The sequence below is a fragment of the Pinus tabuliformis genome, chromosome Q (genome assembly GCF_031772625.1).
Source record: "Pinus tabuliformis cultivar Carrire ecotype Pingquan chromosome Q, CPIR1, whole genome shotgun sequence".
NCBI lineage: Eukaryota > Viridiplantae > Streptophyta > Pinopsida > Pinales > Pinaceae > Pinus > Pinus tabuliformis.
The window spans coordinates 388,875,599-388,887,442 of NC_142296.1; positions in this window are offsets into that span (position 1 = coordinate 388,875,599).

Genomic DNA, 11,844 nt, shown 5'->3' on the forward strand with positions numbered 1-11,844 from the left:
GAATAAAAATGAAGAAACTGAGCACAAAGCCCTGGAGTAGAGTTAAAACTAGTGAATAACATTCATCCATTAAAAATCAATCACCTTCTTTTGTGCATTTGTATGCTAGAATTAAAAATAGTGAATGCAATTTATCCAGTTGAAATCAATCACCTTCTCTACATTATTCCTCAATGCACTTCCATCTATTCTTTCTAGTATTAACGGGATTGATTTTGAAGGGAGCTCTTGATGGGCATCTGTGTTATTGTATCCTATGCCCAAGTGAGGAAAATTTGATGTAACCAACATGTTGAAAGTGCTTTGTACTACTAGGAACCTCAAGAGGTCAAGGGAGTTTAAGGGAGCGAATCCCACCATGAAGAAATGAAGACGGGGGAAGGGAATCAGGTTCACTGCAAGCTTCCTTAGGTTCGAGTTCAGCTGGCTAGGAAATTTCAGGAAACATGTCACTCCACTCATGGTCGCAGAGATTAAATGGTTCAAATCTTTGACTGCAAAGCCAAAAACCCAGATAAGAAATCCACAAACCCTAATCCCAATTGACTCATCTATAAACACTAAACCCTAAGCTCAATTAACCCATATATAAACCGTAGACCCTAAGCATAAAATGAAACAAAGTGAAATACAATGCTACTTGCAACTAGGATAAGTGAGCTTGAGTGTCCAGAATAAAATACGATACAAAGCCTCATTATCATGAACTATACACGCATCTACATTTTCCACCATCAGATCAACAAAGACTGTAACATTGTATGGTTCCACTACTATATCTGAGACCTTGGGTGAAGGAAAGATAGAGAATGTGAGCATGATCCTATGTGGAATTCTTCTCTGATCTTGGATATGAGAAATGTGCCCATTCCAGACCATGTTCCACCCCAGGAATGGTATACTTGATATCCTGCATGCCCCACAAAACCCAAAATTCCTCAAATAGAGTCAAATTTCTTATTTTTCTAGAAAAAGGGAAAATAGAATAAGAAGGAGTTCGAATCTCTGCAAAGAATCTCAATCAAGCTCTTTTGGTGCTCACATTCTTGATATGATTTTGATATCGCATTCCACCATAGTCACCTAAACATAACTCATCTTGCAAAACCTCAGTTGGTGGAATGATGAAATGCCAGAGGCAACCTTCGAATTTATGTTGACGCCTCCAGTTCGAGACTCTGTCCCTGTGGCTGACATTATCTAGAGCACGCATAGGTGAGAAGGTCATCCATAATCATATTACAAATTACCAAAACCTGGTCGATGTCAGAACCCTTGTCGTCGACCGTTCATTTGTCTCATAGGACAGACACACCAAGACATGGATGTTAAAATAAAACTAAACCCTTGATATGCAGTGAAAGAGATTCGTGGATTTCAAATAAACGATTAAAATTACTTCAATTGATCGGACAAAGAAGGGAAAAATGGTAGACGAATGGTTAGCTAACCATTTTAAAAAAGAAACACCTATTGACATAAAAATGTTATGAATTATTGACTTATTTTGTTTTGATTACAAGATGCCAACCATACTCTCATTAAAATTACAATTACTCAATTCAAAGAGTTAATTATTAAAAAATGGTTTGAGTTATTGGTTTCTTTTATTTTGATTACAATATGCCAACCATGATCCCATGAAAATTGGTGAATTGTGAGGATGACCAAATTTCATGGGTGACATGTGACACATGTCGAAAAATCTAAAATAAGACACTCAAACTTTTAAGCCAATCACATGGTAACAAACTATTTTGTTAACTAAAAAAATACTTTATTGATTTCTAAAGCTAAACATTAGAAATTTTTAGGGAAAGCTCTAAACTATTAGTGGCCAACAGGCAAATCCATTGTTATACTCCTACCCTGGCACGAAATAATAATATGGTGAAAAAACCTAAAACGTTTCATTTATGAAGATGGAAACTTAGTTAACTATCTGTAATAAAAGAAGTGCTACATAGTATCTAGTCCCTACCACATAGTTTAAATAGGGTTAAATTCAAGTAAAAAACAATAAAAAAAAATGCAATTAATAAATGGCTCATAGAACTAAATATTTTCATCACCAAATCCATCCATGCATGTGAATGGAATATTATGCATGGAAGGAGAGTAACATTTAAAACAAACAAATTATGCTATTGTTGCTGAATGGTGATTTCTGTAAAGAACCATGTGCTTAGAACCAAATCTATCCAACATAATGAATCACTATGATTGCTATAATTTCTAAAACTAGGCACCCTTTAGCCTAACATTTTACATGATTTTACCTGATTTAATAAAATGATTCCTCATTACCCTTGTAACTTGGAAAATTCATAATAAACTTGATGAACTCTAATATGGAGGCCAACAATGTGACTGTGAAACCAAGAGGAAACAGGAAGGGAAGCTTCGCAGTTCATTATTTATTTTTTACTTTTGAAACTTTACAGTTAGTTATTTATTAGTTAGTTAGTTAGTTATTAATTATATTTACCATTAGAATAGTCTTTTAATGTCCAAATTTACCATGTATTAAATATAATTAATTAATTATTTGTTTATTTTCGAAACATTGCAATTAATCGTTTATTTATTTGTTTATTTTTAAAATATGTAAGTCTTTCATAAGTCTTATCAATGCATCCAAGTTAAAGCATAAATGATGAGGTTTAAACTCAATATCGGTGATTTTGATAGTAAATGTAATTTTGAAAGGACAAATAATAGGTATGCTTTTAAGTTTACAAGCACGAAATTATTTAGGTGGACAAGTTAAAAGATGACCCATTGCACTTTAATTTAGAGGGTTATATCATTCTACAAGTCTGCAAACTCTTATGCCATAAGTTTGTGGGCATGTATGAATTGGGTGAACAAGTTAAAAGATGGGTCATTGTGTTTTAAAGCAAAGGGTAGTGACTTGTTGGAGTCCATTAAGATTTAGAGCTCGCACTAGTCTACAACCCTTTTGCTCACTTATTTATAACTGAGGATAGTATCGTACATCACCATGATTAGAAAATAATATTGAAACCAATTGAACCAATCAACATGCAAAAAAATGAAATTAAAATATTTCAAAAAATAAATTAATTTTGTTTTGTGATGTGAACTTTATAACTTGTCATTTAATTTTTTATCAAATAGTAGATTAATTCATGGTTAGGAAAAAAATTAATGTGTTGTCATTTGTCTTGTGGTAGGGTTAATAATGGCATGTATTTTAGATTTTTATTTTTTTTTAATTTCTAATTGCATGTGATCAAAATCTTTCTCCATTATAAATGATATATTTTATTGATAATAACATTTACAATTATTTAAGGATTTTGTTAAGAATAAGAATATGCTTTCAAACATATTGTGTAGACTCCATAAACCCCTCAAACATATGTCACTTGTATTCATGTAAGGTTTTGAAGGCATCCATCAAACTAATGAGATGGCAGGCTTTCTTTGAAGTGGATTTCATTAATGTTGGGATGTGAAAGTATTTATGGACCAAGGAACAAAATATAAAGACATGGGCATATGCTATATAATCCATATTCCTTTGAACACATGTTAATTATGCTCATATAATGGTTTTCACTAACTAATTTGATGATAAATTCTACATCAAGTGAATTTAACTATTTTCATGTTATAAGAGTAGCTCTAAGATAAGTAACATGATCCCATTTCTTTATTTTATATTAAATTGTCTCTCATGATGAATAATTGATGTTTGCAAACTCCCATGATCAATGAATCTTGAAATTAATAAATCCATATTACTACTTTCCCTTACCTTATCCTAATGAAGGAATACAAAATTTTACTCTTTAGTTGAAATAATCATTCTTTTGAAAAATTCATTACATATTATTGTGAGAGAAAACATATTATTTTGTGAAACAACGAGAGTTACAATAATTGAGCAAGAAAAAGTAAATTTTAGTTCTAGATAAGTAAAATATGCTAAAAATATGAACCTTTTCTTTAATTTAAAGAGAATCAACATATTTAGAAAAATTTAAAGTTGGTTTTAACTAGTAAATCCAACTCATGTTTAAAAAGCTTATTTATTACCATAAAAAAACTAGGAATGGTTTCTAATGAAAGGTAGATTACACTAATGTTTTCACATGAATCCTATAGCCAAGTGCTAAATTTTTTGTAGTAACCATTTGTAACTGTGTTTAATCATCCAAATCCCAAAGAGTGGATATTTCCAAAAAGGCAACGGAAAAAAATAAAGTTAAACGTGACAAAACCATAACCAAAAGTCTTTGCAAACAAGCATTTCTGAATAAAACTATCTAACTACAAAACATAGTAGTATTCGTAGCATCAACTTTATAAAATTGATTTTTGCAAGCTAAGACTTGATGGAGTATAAGCTACTACAATGCTTTGCATTTAAATGAAAATTTAATTTTGGATGACAAATACACCTCCTTCAAAAATATGTTTAAAATTCCACAAACATCAACTTTTGTTCAAATTAAGGATTTAACTCTTACAAATGTATTTTAAAAAAATAACAATCACGAATTATTGTACAACTGTTTAGATTATCTAAATGATTTGAATTTTAAAATATAAATTACATTTAGTAAAACTCTCCACTAACTTATTTCCAGTCCCTTTAAATAGAATTTCATTTATACAATTGCATTTTGGAAAAGCAACATTCTAATAATTATACAAAAGTCTAAATTCTCCAAATTATTTTAGTTACAATTCATATAATACATTTGTAAAAAAAACCAATTTTTAAAAATCAAGTTATTGAAAATTTTTGGGATTTTTCATAATCAAAGATCCACGTGGATGTATTTCAATGTGCAATCTCAACACATTTTTGTTGTGTTGTCAAAGGAAGATGATCTCTACCAAGGGTGTTTAGCAACATTTTCTTAAGTTTTTAACAACAACTAAATCGTCCTTTTAGCAACCATAGTCTCTTCCCCTGAGCAGCCTAATAGGGGAAATGATTCCCCCTGCAGGGGGAGATCCCCTCCTATCAAATCGTAGCAACATGATAATACAACAGAAAAACAACCATTCCGTCTACCCATATTCATGGAGTCAGCCCTAACAAGGAATCTGCAATGGGAGCCTAGTGGCAAGCAAGAATGTTAAGTAAAGGTATGTTCTATGCTTATAACAGTTTACTTCTTTTTCTTATTATATTCCACAGATTAGCAATCACATATACATAAAGTAAAGTGTAGATAGAACATTAAATGATCGACAGAAAACAAGCCAAGACAAGAGACACAATATATAGCGGCTAGCCAGGGACAAACCCCACAATGTGTGGGGAAACCCTTTGATCAAATCTGATTTTATCTTCAATAATTCAGCAGAGATAAATAGTACAATAAATCTGATTCATATCAGTAGTAGAAAACCCTAGATCAGCAGCATCAGCATTAGCAGCTTCATTATCAAACTAGGGCAAATGATATCTCACAAACCGATCATCGGATCGGCTTGATTCCACCACCAAAAGTTGTGGCTTCCAGAGGAGGTTCAGATGAACCTACAATGTAGTTCAGATAAGGAGATGTTCTAGTCCACGCAGGTCAATCTTTACTTCTGCAGTTGCAGCGTCAGTTTTGGCAGTTTCTGGCTTCAAACTAGGGTAGTCGATATCTTGCAAACCGTTCATTGGATTGACTTCATTCCACCACCAAAAGTTGTGGCTTTCAGAGGAGATCCAGATAGACCTATAGCACAATTCTAAGGAGGATAACTGATGGTCAATGCTGGTCAAAATTTGGATCTGCAATTGCAGCTTCAGGTTCAATAGCTTCTGGCTTCACATGCGTGAGAGAGAGACCCTTTTCTGCGTAGTAGAGAAGAGACTCATTTCTGCGTAGTAGAGAAAGAGAGATGTGATGAGATGAGTGAGTCCAAATGAGGAAAAGTCCTCTTATATTTATACACAACGTTGGTGTTTGAATTGATGCGACTATTGGGCTTCTGAGCCTACAGGAGTTGTAGGTCGGCTTCATAATAATTCCATAATCAAAATAAATTTTTATCTCCATGAATACTTATTGGAATCGGATGATATTTATATCAATCCTACACCTCTCAATGAGAGGAATCTAATAAAAATATTATCAGCCATGAATAAGATAAGCCGCATGAAGTTTTACCCTAGTTTCCAATTTTAACACTCCCTCTCAACTAGGGAGAACTTCATCTGCAATCTGTCTATTGGTCATTACTATTCATCCATCAAATGCACTACCCTGTACAGCATGTCCCTTTCCCTGCTCTGCTCTATTCTGCCTATTCTGCCATGTATTGATCTGTATTGTTTTGCTATGTTCTGCTCCGCTCTTGCATTGTTCTGTTCTGCTCTGCTTTTGTTCGAATTATGAAGAAGAAGAAATGATCGAGGATGTATCATATTGACTCAAAGTCAGTCTCAGAGTATGTACTGTTGGTCCCAAACCAGTCTCAAGCAACCTGAAGTCAGCGTCATAGTGAGTACAACTCCGCTGGTCCCAGACCAGTATCATCCTCCACTCACTCAATGTCAGTCTCAGAATGCATACCACTAGTCCTAGACCAGTCTCAACCAGCCTGAAGTTAGCTTCATAGTAAGTACCACTCCTACCGCTGGTCCCAGATAAGTATTGCAATCTCAGAGAGTGTACCACTGGTCCCAGACCAATCTCAACCGACCCGAAGTCAGCGTCATAGTATGTACCACTCTCACTGGTCCTAGACCAGTACTGCACTGACACGAAGTTAGTCTCAAAGTATGTACCACTTGTCCCAGACCAGTTTCAACCGACCCAAAGTCATTGTCATATTATGGTACAACTCCTACCACTGGTCCCAGACCAATATCATTGATCCTAGATCAATGAAGGTCATCCTAGCATAGGGAGTACGGTAGGTACAATGATGCGTCCATCAGTACTACTATGGTCACTAACTTCATTTCGCTGCTCATTGATCAGATGAGAGGTAATTCCCATGAGTCCCAGACTGCATGGGTAGGATGCCTCGACAGGAGAACTAATCAATCTTGTCCTCACAGGAGAATACATCAATCCTGCTACAATCGCCATGGAGAACACATCAATCCAGGCCTCACAGGAGAACACATCAATCTTGCTACAATTGCCATGGAGAACACATCAATCTAGGCCTCACAAGAGAACACATCAATCCTGCTACAATGTTGCCATGGGGTGTACATGTATACCACCAGGGGATAGTGAATCATCCTGTGGTCATAAGCTGCTCCAAGAAGCACCCCGCACCCCCCTGGAGCTCCCAGAGCTCAATGCATCATACATGACCCTCATCAGAGGGTCTTTTAACAACTCCAAGTTGTTCTCAGAAAGTCAAAAATTTTACTTTCCCAAGGGGTTTTGTCAGAATGTCGGCGAGCTATTCATTTGTACCGATATGTTGGAGCCTTATAGCTCCCCGCTGCACCATATCTCGAATATAGTGGTATCTAATATCAATATGCTTGGAGCGATCATGAAATACGGGATTCTCTAACAAACTAATACCACTCTAGTTGTCACAAAGGATCATGGTGGTATCCAATGTAAATCCAAATAGCTCACTTAAGAGCTTTCACAACCAAACTGCCTCACAGGAAGCCATGCTGGCAGCAATATACTCTACTTTGGCGGTGCTCAAGGTCACCAACTTCTACTTCCTGCTCATCCAGGATATCGAAGCAGATCCCAAGGAGAAACAACATCTGGAAGTGCCCTTACGGTCTTCCACATTGCCTGCCCAGTCAGTATCTGTGTATCCAAATAGTCTCACATCTCCAGTAGTGTATCTTAACCCATAAGTGATAGTGCCACAAAGATATCTAAGTAGATTCCACTAATCCAATGTATGTGGTGGGGTTCAACCATATGTTGACTCAACGTGTTAACTGCGAAGCATATATCTGGACGAGAGTTCACAAAGAACATTAATGCTCTGATGAGTTGTTGATACTCGGTATCATTTCGTAAAACAGGTCCAGCAACACTACCACTTAACTTCTTGAAGTCAAGCTCCATCGGGGTAGTTACAGGCATGCAGTCCACCATACCGAATCTTTCCAATATCTTCACCACATATTTTCCTTAGGATAGGAAAATTCCCCTTAACTTCTGCCACACTTCAAGTCCTTGGTCCTTCATTTCAAATTCAGAATCCAACTCCCTCTTACATTTGAGAATGAGAAGGTCTGCACCTGTTAAAAAGAGGTCATCGACATACAACACCAGTATGAGAGGTTTATCATCTTCAACCTTAAAGTAAAGGTTAGGATTGGCTTCACTCCTAGTGAATCCCAGCTTCATCCAGTAGTTGTCGATCCTCTCATACCATGCTCGGGGTGCTTGCTTAAGCCCATAGAGAGCCTTCTTCAACCTACATACATGAGAGTTTTGATCTTAAATTTCAAATCCTTCGAGTTGCGCCATGTAGACCTCTTCTTTGATCGAGCCGTGCAAGAACGCAATCTTAACATCCATCTGATGAGGGTTCCATCCTTGTGAAGCGACAAGGGATATGATCGAGCGAACGGTCATATATCTGGCAACAGGTGTAGATATCTCATCATAGTCTACACCTTCCTTCTAGGAGAAACCACGAGCAACAAAAAAAGCCTTATACTTTTCCATACTTCCATTTGTTGCATGCTTTATCTTGTAAAGCCATTTGGAAGTAACAACTGTCTTGTCCTGGGGTCTGGGAACTACTTCCTAGACATCATTCTTCATGATAGACTCATATTTTTCGGTCATAGCATCCTTCCATACTTGATGCTTGATGGCATCTGAGAATGATGAAGGCTCATTTTGTATGATTGTGCTCATGATGGTCAGGTATCCCTCATACCTATTAGGTTTCTTACTTTCACAAAAGGTTCCATGGGGTGTAGCATGTCCTTCAGCATCATCAAGTAGCCCCCTAGGCCATGAAGGCCTCTTCCTAGAAGAGGAAGGCTCATGTGGAGGAGGATCAATCGGATCCTTCGGTTCTTCTACATCAGCCATTGATTCATCATCCTTTTCTTTCGGTTCCTTGGTGTCGGCTTCTTGAGAGCTCCTCAAAGTCGGAAGATTTTTCACCTTGCTGAGAGCCATATCTTCGTCAAAGGTGACATCATGACTAATTACGACTTCCCTTTGACTGGCTACATAGATTCTATAGCCTTTAGTATTTTCACAATAGCCCATGAAAATTCCCTTCTTTCCAGATGCACCCAATTTATTTCTTTTCTCTTTCAGCACATGAAAATATACAGGGCTTCCAAAAATTCTAAAATGAGAAACATTAGGTTTCTTATCGGTGAACTTTTCTTTAGGAGTCTTGGAACACAATGCTTGATGAGGGCATCGATTTTCTACGTATACGGCAGTGTTTGTAGTTTCAGCCCATAGAAACTTCGGAAGTCTTTGATCATGTAGCATGGCCCGGATAGCTTCCACAATCATACGGTTCTTCCTTTCCGCCACAACATTCTGCTCTAGAGTATGTGGTGTAGTAGTCTCCCTCTTAATGCCAACCTCAGGTATGCCTAAGTGAACCAACTATAATATGTCGGAGGTCTTGCTTTGGCTTGAGGGGAATGGTCCCCTTTAGAGCTTTCCTTCGGCACATCCTGGACATACACCTTCTTTCTCTACTCAGAATTCTGGCATCCCTGTCAACATTTGTCTTACACCAAGTAGAGCTTTATAATGAAGGTGGGCAAACCTTCGATGCCAAAGTTCGAACTGAAGAGTTGTGTCACAAGACATGACACCTAGCAGACTTCCATCGACCTGATATAAAAAATCAACTCGAAACCCAAGAGTGAAAGCATATTTAACATTATTTTTCCATATGCGTACCTTGCCATTGCTGAAGGTTACCTTGTAGCCTTTGTCTTCCATTTCCGAGATGGATACTAGGTTCTTTTTGGAGGTCAGGTGCATTTAATACATCCTGGAATTTCTAGCCTTCTTCAATGGTTGTCCTCTTCCTTGATTTTTAGCATTCCTTTTACCTTTGCTATTGAATTTTCCATCCCTTCGATTACCATGAGAGGGATTTTGATCATCGTCATGGTGAGAGTCCTTTCTATCAGGGCATTCCCTTGCATAGTGACCTGCTTTATTGCAAATGAAAAATCGTCTTTTTCTTCCACCCTTAGATCCAGCCTTTCTTTTTGATTTAGACCCAGAATTATTTCTTTTCTTAGCATGAGAAGAAAAATCAGCAGGAGGACCTTTAGGCAAGGGAATTTCTTGCTCTTCTACCCTTGTTTCTTCTTGAATGCATCTAGCCATTAATTCCTCGAAACCAGGAATTACATTATTGTTTAGAAGAGTAATCCTGAACACATACCATTTGGATGGTAATCCTCCAAGAGTTGTGAGTGCCATTTCTCTGTCAGTAATAGTCTCCCTTATAGATAGGAGATCGTTCTTGATCTCGGTGATTCTTAAGAAGTATGCTTGCATACTCTCATGTTTACCCTTCTTGATTTCCCTCACCTTATTTCTAACAAACAAAACTTGATTTGCATCATTAACTTTAAATAAACTCACCATCTGTCGTAGATTTCCTTGGAGGTGTCTAGATCAGAGATTTAGGTCTCCAAGCGCTTGTCGATAGAGTCTCGGATGATCTTCTTCACTTTAATTTCTTCGTTCTTCCATTTGTTCCTGGCAACAGGAGGTGCATTTGATGGAGGTTCAACAATATTTCCTCTCACATGATCCAACACTCCTTGATCCTCAAGGGTTAGATCGATAGACATCTTCCATCCGTGATAGTCTACTTTCTCACAGAGCTTGTCTTCGACAGGAAAGAGTGTTGAGGATCCCATCGTTCTTTTAGGATAGCTTTGCCAATCTTTTCTTCGGTGATTGCCCTTGCTCTTGCTTAAGCTTTATCTTCACCTCAGCTCTGATACCATGTTAAGTTATGGTATGTTATATGCTTATAATAGTTTACTTCTTTTTCTTATTATATTCCATAGATTAGCAATCACATTTACATAAACTAAAGTGCAGATAGAACATTAAACGATCGACAGAAAACAAGCCAAGACAAGAGACACAAGATGTGGCGGCTAGCCAGGGAAAAACCCCACAATGTGTGGGGAAACCCTTTGATCAAATATTCTTTTATATTCAACAATTTAGCAGAGCGAAATAGTACAATAAATCTGATTCATATCAAAAGTAGCAAACCCTAGATCAGCAGCATCAGCATTAGTGGCTTCATTATCAAATTAGGGTAGATGATATCTCACAAACCGACCGTCGGATTGGCTTGATTCCACCACCAAAAGTTGCGTCTTCCAGAGGAGGTTCAGATGAACCTACAACATAGTGCAGATGAGGAGATCTTCTAGTCCACGTAGGTCAATCTTTACTTCTGCACTTGCAGCTTCAGTTTCAGCAGTTTCTGGCTTCAACTAGGGCAGTCGATATCTTGCAAACCATCCATCGGATTGACTTCATTCCACCACCAAAAGTTGTGGCTTTCAGAGGAGATCAAAGTGGACCTACACCGTAGTTCTAAGGAGGAGATCTGATGGTCAACGTTGATCAAACTTTGGATCTGCAGTTGCATCTTCAGGTTCAACAGCTTTCGGCTTCACATGTGTGAGAGAGAGACCCTTTTCTGCGCAGTAGAGAAGATACTCATTTCTGCATGCTATAGAGAGACAGATGTGATGAGATGAGTGAGTCCAAATGAGGAAAATTCCTCTTATATTTCTACACAACGTTGGTGTTTGAATAGATGTGACTGTTGGGCTTCTGAGCCTACACGAGTTGTAGGTTGGCTTCATAATAATTCCATAATCAAAATAAATTCATATCT